This window comes from Scylla paramamosain, chromosome 6 (genome assembly GCF_035594125.1).
Source record: "Scylla paramamosain isolate STU-SP2022 chromosome 6, ASM3559412v1, whole genome shotgun sequence".
NCBI lineage: Eukaryota > Metazoa > Arthropoda > Malacostraca > Decapoda > Portunidae > Scylla > Scylla paramamosain.
The window spans coordinates 5,165,001-5,175,000 of record NC_087156.1 but is presented as its reverse complement, the minus strand read 5'-3'; the positions used below and the strand labels follow the sequence as shown (position 1 = coordinate 5,175,000).

Sequence of the window (10,000 nt, the reverse complement as noted above, 5' to 3'; positions counted from 1 at the left end):
CCCTTTCGTCCTTTTCTTCTCTTGAACGTTCCTATCCTTTACTCTCTTTCCCTCTCCCGGTTCCTCCTCCTTCCTTTCCTCCTTCTCATAATCTTCTCTTCAGTACTATTATAATTCCTTCTTTCTTCTTTCTTTTTCTATTCACTCTTCATTAATCTCTTCTCTTCCTTTTCCTTCACCATCCTCGTCCATTAATCTCCTCTCTTCCTTTTCCTTCACCATCCTCGTCTTTCGTTTCGCATCTACGTCTTTTCCTCCCCCTCCTTCTCTCTCTCTCTCTCTCTCTCTCTCTCTCTCTCTCTCTCTCTCTCTCTCTCTCTCTCTCTCTCTCTCTCTCTCTCTCTCTCTCTCTCCTTCCCTCGACTCCATTCGGTGGAACAAAATGTTAGCGTCTTGTCTTAGTGCGCCGATTTAATGTTATATAATGACAGGCAGCTCGCAACTGTCGATGGGCGGGGAGGAGAGGAGCGAGAGGAGGAGAAGGGAGAGTGTGTTAAGGGGGGAGTGTGTGATTGATTCAGGACAGGTGAGGTGAGGTGAGGTGAGGTGGGCCGGTAGGTGGAAGGTGAGGGAATGTGAGGATTTGTGAATACAGGAACGAGGTTAAAGGTGAGATTTCAGAAGAGAGAGAGAGAGAGAGAGAGAGAGAGAGAGAGAGAGAGAGAGAGAGAGAGAGAGAGCAGAGGGGCGGATAGGTAAAGCAAATAAATATGTCAGCTAGATAGACAGACAGAAAGTCAGACTAACAGACAGGCAGGCAGGCAGATATAGGCAAGCAGGTAAACATACAGATACATATGGACGTAATCTCATCAGTAGACATCCATCCAACCATCCATCTATCCACCCATCCATCCATCCACCCACCCATCCCACCACCCATCAATCCACCCACCCACCTATTCACGGAGGCAGACGCACTGACAAATAGACAGACGCGATGAGGAGACAGAAGGCAAGAGGTTTCCCCGAGACAGACAGAGACAAGCGGGAAAATTACGAGGTTTTGGCAGATATACGTACGCAGTCCACGAAAGAGACAGACAGACAGGCAGACAGGCAGACGGTCAGACAGACAGATAGACAGACTGACTGACAGATGAAATGAAGAGGAAAAATTCAATGGTGGAAGGACTCTGCGGTCTCCTTCCTCCTCCTCCTCCTCTTTCTCCTCCTCCTCTTCCTCCTCCTCCTCCTCCTGCTCCTCCTCCTCTTCCTGTACCTCGCCTGAAGCATCTCTGGAAGACTCTAGTGGGGGAAAAAGAAGGAAAATGGTCTGTGGGAATGAGTCTCCGGTTTTCAGTACCTCCTCGTCCCTCCCCTTAGCCAGGCACTCTGGGTAGATGTGATGAGATCGATGAGGCAGACTGACGGAGAGAGAGAGAGAGAGAGAGAGAGAGAGAGAGAGAGAGAGAGAGAGAGAGAGAGAGAGAGAGAGAGAGAGAGAGAGATGTCTATTGGTGCGATATGTCATTATTTTTCAGCATAAAGTTTTCTGTATAAATATATTTTTTGTTTTGGCTTCCACGTAAGTTAGTGTTACCGTATTGAGGAGCTGCGGTGGGCGAAGAGTCCCCGAGTGAGTGAGTGAGTGAGTAAGGTGATGGTGGTGATGGTGGTGACGGTGATGGTAGTTCGCTGCATGATTGGATGACTCTTTCCGGATGGCTGGGTGATTGTTTGGCTGCGTTTCCCCGCTTGGCTGCATGGGTGACTGCCTGGAGGAGGGTTTGCTCACACGGGACACGGCGGATGATTGGCTGCCTGCTTCCCTGTCGGCGGTGTGCGTCCGGCTGGCTAACTGGCCGGCCCTCCTCTCTGCCTGACTGCGAGGGCTGCTGCTGCTGCTGCTGCTGCTGGCCTGTGAAAGAAGAGACACAAACAGTTAGATAAATAAAAAATATACTGATGATTCTGCCAGTGTATCAGGAAGTATGAACGAAGGGGAAAAAGAGCAGCGGATGTTCTCTCGCTGCCACCAGAGGAAATGTTGATTGGGGGAGCTGAGAAGGACTGAGGAGGTGGGAATGGATGGATGGATGGATGTATGGATGGATGGATGGATGGCCGCTGGTCTTTGGAAAACGACTGGAGCAAGACGAAGGTGAACTGTATAACGCAATGCTTAAACTCATGAAAGTAACGAAGGTAGAGGATGAACTAAAAAAAAAAAAAAAGTAAAAAGAAAAAGTGAAGAGGATAAAACAAAACAAAAAAAAAAATAAATAAATAAAAAGGAGGAAAAATAAGAGTATCAACATTAATGAAGTAGAACCAAGAAATAAGAAACAAAGTCTTTAACATGTTTATGAATTTTCCCTGGAGTGAAAAACAGTAGACGTGAAGGAAGGAAGGAAGGAAGGAGGAAGGATGGAGGCGAGAGAATGAAGGAGGCGCTCTACCCGGAGGCTGAGTGCGTGCGATAAGGTGGAGTGAAGGGTGCTGATAGAGTGAGTAAGTGAAAGAAGTGCCAGAATGAAGTGTTGAGGGAGAGAGGGAGAGGGAGAGAGAGAGAGAGAGAGAGAGAGAGAGAGAGAGGAGGAAGGGGGTCGGCACTCACGTTTCCTCTTTTGTCCCAGTGTGGAAGTGCCATTAAACTCTCTCTCTCTCTCTCTCTCTCTCTCTCTCTCTCTCTCTCTCTCTCTCTCTCTCTCTCTCTCTCTCTCTCTCTCTCTCTCTCTCTGTACCCCCCTCAACGTGAAAGCCTTTCTCATACACATCAGCAAAAAGGGTTTAGTTGAATCTTGCTCCCAGTTCCCGTAAGGCTGTAATGCCCCTCATCTACTCACCCTTGTTTCAACCTTACGGAGATATGCCCGATCCTCTACCACTCCCTCTCTCTCTCTCTCTCTCTCTCTCTCTCTCCCTCCCTCGTTTTTTTTTTTTTATTCTGTGGAAGTGTAGCATAAAAAATAGGAATCCGACTTGCCATTAGAAAAGTGAGAGGGTGATAGGAAGCAGACCAAGGCTTTCCGTTTTTAATGTGTGTCCTTTTGGGGAACATTGCTGGGCCATTTGTACATTTGTGGTGGTGGTGGTGGTGGTGGTGTCGGTGGTGAATTTACCTTCCTTCCTTTCCTTTCTTTCCTTTCCCTCTTTCCTTAGTGGTGGTTTTGGTGAATTTCCACTTCTTTCCTTTTCCTTTCTTTTCTTCCTTCCTTCCTTCCTTCCTTCCTTCCTTCTTTCTTTTCTTCATTTCCTCCCTCGACATTTTCTGTACCTTTCCTTTTTCCTTTTCTTCTCAGTCTTTCTTTCTTTTTCATTGTTATTCACTTTTCTCTTTTTCATTCTCTCTCTCTCTCTCTCTCTCTCTCTCTCTCTCTCTCTCTCTCTCTCTCTCTCTCTCTCTCTCTCTCTCTCTCTCTCTCTCTCTCTCTCTCTCTCTCTCTCGTGATCTAGAATTCCACCGAGTATTTCCCTCACCGACGCTCGCCATTAGATTCTGTGACGAACAATACCAGAGGATTATAAACTGAGAGAGGGAGGGAGGGAGGGAGGGAGGGAGGGTGGCGGCCAGAGAGAGAGAGAGAGAGAGAGAGAGAGAGAGAGAGAGAGAGAGAGAGAGAGAGAGAGAGAGAGAGAGAGAATTTTAACTGTGTACTATTCAACGAGGGACACTTTATGTATGTATATTTTATCCTCTCTTTCTTTCTCTTTCTCTTGTTTATCCTCCCTTTGCATCCATATCTCCTTTTTCTATCTTCGTGTCCTCCTGCTTCTAGACGCCCAGGAGACTTTTTTGAGCTGCGGCAATAACCATGGAGGAATTGCAGGAGGAGGAGGAGGAGGAGGAGGAGGAGGAGGAGGAGGAGGAGCAGGCAGGGACACTGACAGAGGCTGTGACCCCTGATGCTGCGAGGCCCGAGGCGAGGTAGGCGAGCTCTGAAGTGGACTCTCTCTCTCTCTCTCTCTCTCTCTCTCTCTCTCTCTCTCTCTCTCTCTCTCTCTCTCTCTCTCTCTCTCTCTCTCTCTCTCTCTCTCTCTCCGCCTTCATCGTTCACCCTTTACTCTCGTCTCTCTGCCTTGCTCTCCCTTCCTCTCCTCTCCTCTCTCCTCTCCTCTCCTCTCCTCTCCTCTCCCTTGCCATGTAGTCTTCTCGTTCCTCTTCCTTTTTGTTTAGTTTTCCCTTTTCCCTCTTCTCTTTTTCCCCTCTCCACCCTTCCCTACCTGTCTGCTTCATTATTTCGTTTACCTTATTCCCCCTTTCTCCCTTTCCGCGTCTCTCTATTTTTTTTCTTTTCTCTAACCTTCTTTTCGTATTTCAACCATCGCAGTCTTCTTTCCTCCCATTTTCTCTCTCTCTCACTCTCTCTGTCTCACTCTCACTCTCACTCTCTCTCTCCTTCCTCCTTCAATCTTGCTCCTTCTCCGGCTTCCTCTTCTCTCCACATTCCGTCATTTCCACAAGACACTAAGGAACTCTTGAAAAAGTCAAGGATACGGTGGCGTAATTAAAGAAGCTGATTTAGAAGTAAGCCTCTCTCTCTCTCTCTCTCTCTCTCTCTCTCTCTCTCTCTCTCTCTCTCTCTCTCTCTCTCTCTCTCTCTCTCTCTCTCTCTCTCTCTCTCTCTCTCTCTCTCTCTCTCTCTCTCTCTCTCTCCGCCTCGTTTCATCATTTTGTCCCTGTCTTATCATATCACATCACGTCTCTGTCCCGCTGTCCCAAGCCTCCGTTCATTTTAAAATACTAAATTAACTATTCCTGCCTAATGTGTGGATGAAAGACCTGCTTGACATTGGCTTCTTTCTGTCTGGCTCTGTAGGTGAAGGGATCAGGTGCACTAAGGGGAAGAGTGTACACTGAGGAACACAAAGGAAGGACAAGTTGTAGTTGTAGATATATTTACGACTTGCGAGGGGTTTTGTGTTTGTGTTTGTGTGGTAGTGTTTGAGGAAATGTAAAGGGATGCAGGTTAGTTAAAAATATAGATTGGTGGTGCTGTAGTGCGTGTAGATAAGTGGAAGGAAGAAAGGAAGGAAGGGAAGGGAAGGGAAGGGAAGGGAAGAAGGAATCAAGGGAGGGAGAAAGGAAGTAAGGTAAACAAAAACAAATAGGGAAGGAGTTTAAAAAGGAAAGGAATGATTATACCTTGTAAGATAACAAAAAAAAAAGAAAAAAAAGGAAAGTTGCACGCCCCCCCCTCTCTCTCTCTCTCTCTCTCTCTCTCTCTCTCTCTCTCTCTCTCTCTCTCTCTCTCTCTCTCTCTCTCTCTCTCTCTCTCTCTCTCTCTCTCTCTCTCTAATCTGTTACATTTATCCCTCCTCCTCCTCCTCCTCCTCCTCCTCCTCCTCCTCCTCCTCCTCCTCCTCCTCCTCCTCCTCCTCCTTTTCTTTCCCCTCGCTCTCCTCCATCTTCACCTCGTTCTCATCTCCTTTCTCTCCTCCACAGTCACCTCTTTCACCATCACCACCATCACCACTCCTTCCTCCTTAGCTTTAAACTGCCCCTCCTCCTCCTCCTCCTTCCCCCCACTCTCCCCTGCCAACGTTCTTCCTGATATACAGAAGGTTGTGAAGAAAGCTGAAGTTATAATCAGAAACGTAAGTCTTCAGATGCGTGGGTAGGGAGGTAGAGGGAGGGTGGAGGGGTTAGGGGAGGCTGGAGGGGGTTGGGGTTGGGGGGACTGATATAGATGGCAGCTATACACACAAACTTAGACACACTCCTGCGATAATCTATAAGTCATTCTCTCGTGGATTCAAAGTTTTGGGTTGGCTAATGTGTGTGTGTGTGTGTGTGTGTGTGTGAGAGAGAGAGAGAGAGAGAGAGAGAGAGAGAGAGAGAGAGAGAGAGAGAGAGAGAGAGAGAGAGAGAGAGTTATACTGTTTCGTAAATTAATTCATATTACACACAGTATTTTATGTAGGGACAGTGCCGTTCCGTGTGTGTGTGTGTGTGTGTGTGTGTGTGTGTGTGTGTGTGTGTGTGTGTATGTATGTATGTATGTATGTATGTATGTATCTACGTACGTGTGTGTGTGTGTGTGTGTGTGTATGTGTGTGTGCAGTTTTATCAAAGAGGTTAACGTAAATCATGATAAGTTTATTAGTATTTTGTCAGCAGCTACGTACATATTCACACACACACACACACACACACACACACACACACACACACACACACACACACAAGCGGCATTATGAAACTGCGCCCTGTCTGTCCGTCTGCCTGTCTGTTTGTCTGTCAGTCCATCAGTCTAGCCTGCTGTTTAGGTATATATATTTTTTATATCAGTCCCGACATCTACCATCATAGCTATCATCAGGATCTATTGGCCGGGTGTTCGGGGCGAGAGAGGGAGAGGCGGGGAGAGCGGGAGGGAGAGGGGAGCCGGCGGGAAGAGGGGATGAAAGGAGGGGCAGCGGAGGGGAAAAAGAGAGGGAGGTTTTGGAATACGGGACAGAAATGAGGGGACTGGAGAGAGAGAGAGAGAGAGAGAGAGAGAGAGAGAGAGAGAGAGAGAGAGAGAGAGAGAGAGAGAGAGAGAGAGAGAGAGAGGCACAGCACTTAAATACGTCCTCGTAGGAAATATAATGTTTATTTCTATCTCTGTTATTGTATCGTTCGTCACTTATTCTCTCTCTCTCTCTCTCTCTCTCTCTCTCTCTCTCTCTCTCTCTCTCTCTCTCTCTCTCTCTCTCTCTCTCTCTCTCTCTCACGTACACCCCTCACTCCGTTATTCATTTTCCCTCCTCCCTCTTTCTTTCTCCGTCACTCCCTCCCTCCCTCCCTCGCAACATATATCCTTTCCTCCCCCTCCCTCCCTCTCCCTACCTCTCTCTCTCTCTCTCTCTCTCCCACACCTCCTGCACCGCCCTCCCTCCCTCCCACCCTCCCTCCCTCGCTGGAATATAATTTAGAACAGGAGCCAATACTGAGTTTTAATTTGGCTCATTGTGCGAAATTTATGCCCGGTAAAAACGTCACTCCCACGGTCGGAAAATATAAATATGAAGTGAACGGTAATCCGAAATTAGCGATTTTAACCCATTGTATCGGCCCGTTTACCTCTCGGTTATATGAATTTGCCTAGAAAAATAGGGCAGGGGATATTAGGAAGGTCTCTCTCGTATCCGGCCGTCCGCTGTGAAATGGCCGATCGCGAAGGCTTTTCCGGACTCCCCCTCTCTTACCCGTACTCGAATATTCGCTTATACGGATTCGGGAATTTAATAGATTTTGGATTTTCGACAAATTTTTTTCTCGCTTTTTTTTTTGCCATCTATATTTCCGGCAACGCTACGCAGCTTGTTTCGTTTTTTTCTTTTTTTTTTTTTCTCTCTCTCTCTCTCTCTCTCTCTCTCTCTCTCTCTCTCTCTCTCTCTCTCTCTCTCTCTCTCTCTCTCTCTCTCTCTCTCTCTCTCTCTCTCTCTTTTCTGCATGTGGTAATTTGTTGTCAAAATATTTTGGATATTTGAAAGAACTGTAGGTACGTATAACTCTAGATTTTTTGGAGAGAGAGAGAGAGAGAGAGAGAGAGAGAGAGAGAGAGAGAGAGAGAGAGAGAGAGAGAGAGAGAGAGAGAGAGAGAGAGAGTAGGCGGATTTTTCTTTCTTTTTCTTTCTCTTTTTTTTTGTAGGGAGGGGGGTGGCGGGGTGTGGAGGACGGGATGTTGTGATATAACCAGATTGTGTTCTGGTGATGCTACAACTCTCTCACACACACACACACACACACACACACACACACACACACACACACACACACACACACACACACACACACACACACACACACACACACACACACACAATGGCGCTGCTGCTTTACGTGCGCGCGTCCGTGAGTGTGATGCACGTTGGAGGAAATGAGAGAGTTTGATTACAGCACAGCGAACGAACGAACGAACGAAGGAAGGAAGGAAGGAAGGAAGGAAGGAAGGAAGGAAGGAAGGAAGGATGGATGTTAAAGCTGGCCAAGAAAACGAAGGCCAAAAGGAATACTTGCTTAGAGAGAGAGAGAGAGAGAGAGAGAGAGAGAGAGAGAGAGAGAGAGAGAGAGAGAGAGAGAGAGAGAGAGAGAGAGAGAGAGAGAGATATTTTACATAGGAGTTGAAATATATGCTCGCTGTGGGGATAATTAGCATCTTTTTCAAAAGGTATCGACAGGTGAAATTCCTTTTAAAGATTTGAACACAAACAGTATTGCCCCGACCGTCCCTTATCGCCCCTCGCACTCTCTCTCTCTCTCTCTCTCTCTCTCTCTCTCTCTCTCTCTCTCTCTCTCTCTCTCTCTCTCTCTCTCTCTCTCTCTCTCTCTCTCTCTCTCTCTCTCTCTCTCTCTCTCATACATAATTTCTCACCCCGTCTGGCCTCCTCCCACTTTCTCACGATCCTCCTCCTCCTCTTCCTCCTCCTCCTCCTCCTGCCTCACTGCCGGCCCAAACGAAGCCAATTAGTAGGAAGAAAAGGAGAGTGTTACTCCACCCCGGGATTCCCTATGGAGCCGTCAAGCCAGGGTCGAGTATTGGAAGCTTTTCTAGCGGAACCCAACCCCCTGGGAGACGGAGGAGAGAGAGAGAGAGAGAGAGAGAGAGAGAGAGAGAGAGAGAGAGAGAGAGAGAGAGAGAGAGAGAGAGAGAGAGAGAGAGGTCGTACCCTAAGACAAGAAGCCTGGACTACTCATCACTGGCTAGAGAGAGAGAGAGAGAGAGAGAGAGAGAGAGAGAGAGAGAGAGAGAGAGAGAGAGAGAGAGAGAGAGAGAGAGAGAGAGAGAGAGAGAGAGAGAGAGAGAGAGAGACTTATATATTTATGCAAGTGGCCTATTACTCCTCCTTTGCCCCATTACTCGTCCTGCTCCCTCCCTTCCTTCTCCCGGGGAAACGCCAGGGTTAAAAATGTTTGTAAAATACTGTAAAAGGAAAATCTTGTCCAGGCAAGTTGTGGGGCGGCTTGGCCCGAGGCTGTGGCGGAGGCGGCGGCGGTGGCGGTGATGGCGGCGATGGTGGTGGTAGTGGAGGGGGCGGAGTATAAGTATGGAAGTAGGAAAGATGGTGGGAAAGGGAAGGAGATGGAAAAGAGGCAAGGGAGTGATAGAATAAAAGAGAAGTGGAGGAGGAGGACAAAGGAGGAAGAGGCATAATATGGCTAATAGGTTTCCCTTAAGAAGGAAAAATGAGGAGAGGAGTATATGAGAGAGGAGATGGGGACTCTAGAAGGAAGAGAAAGGTGCATGGGAGGAGCTGAAAGTAGATTAAAGTGAGTGGGAGAGGGAGATTAATCGAGAGAGAGAGAGAGAGAGAGAGAGAGAGAGAGAGAGAGAGAGAGAGGTTCTTCTGTTCTTTTGTCTTTCATTTTTCTCGTCTCTCTAACATATATTTTTCATTTCCATTCTCTCCTTGTCTCTCATCTTAATGTGTCTAATTCTGTTCACATTTGATAATCCACCAACTTGCTCTATTTCAACCAATCCTCACCATTCTCTCTTCCATCCTTGATACGGTTCTCTAAGCACCACTCCTCCTCCTCCTCCTCTACTGTCCTCCCTTCCATAACACCATCCTTTCACTCCTCCCTCCCTTCCTTCCTCTCATCCTGTCCCTCCTCCTCCTCCTCCTGCATCTCCCGGCCCATCCCAGTCCAGCCTGCCTGACTCACTAAGCAGACTGCCCTGTTAATTAGTGCTCTATGAAGAGATACTCATTAGAGCAAAGAGTTTCGGACAAAAGCTCGAGGGATAAGTCACTCCACTAAATTAAGGTTGCCTCGGAAGCTGCTACTGCCACTGCTACTACTACTACTACTGCTACTGATCATGAAGCTGCCTATTTCTGTGTCTGTGTTGAGTTTGGTTAGATGAGATTAACTTAGGTTAGCTTGGATTAGCTTAGATTAGGTTAGATGTTAAGAACAGTTGTTGAAAGTGTTATGGAAGGTGACTTGTAGTTTGAAAGAGGTTAAGCTAGGTTAGGTTACGTTACTGTAGCTTGGGTTAGATGTTAAGAGCGTAATAACATAAAAGAAAGATGTATCAATGGTTGAATGTGATTAGGTTAGGTT

General features: G+C 47.2%; 2 long non-coding RNA genes across 3 annotated transcripts in view; one reads left to right on the top strand and one right to left on the bottom strand.

The window, feature by feature from the left end:
- Window positions 1-10,000, bottom strand: part of LOC135101245 (uncharacterized) — a 112,271-nt gene that overhangs the window by 3,508 nt on the left and 98,763 nt on the right. Inside the window, exon 5 of the long non-coding RNA XR_010269173.1 lies at window positions 1,544-1,861. This is a non-coding gene — a long non-coding RNA (uncharacterized LOC135101245). The remainder of the gene's footprint in view (window positions 1-1,543; window positions 1,862-10,000) is intronic.
- LOC135101246 (uncharacterized) overlaps window positions 1-10,000 on the top strand; it is a 155,928-nt gene that overhangs the window by 97,874 nt on the left and 48,054 nt on the right. The window lies entirely within an intron of this gene.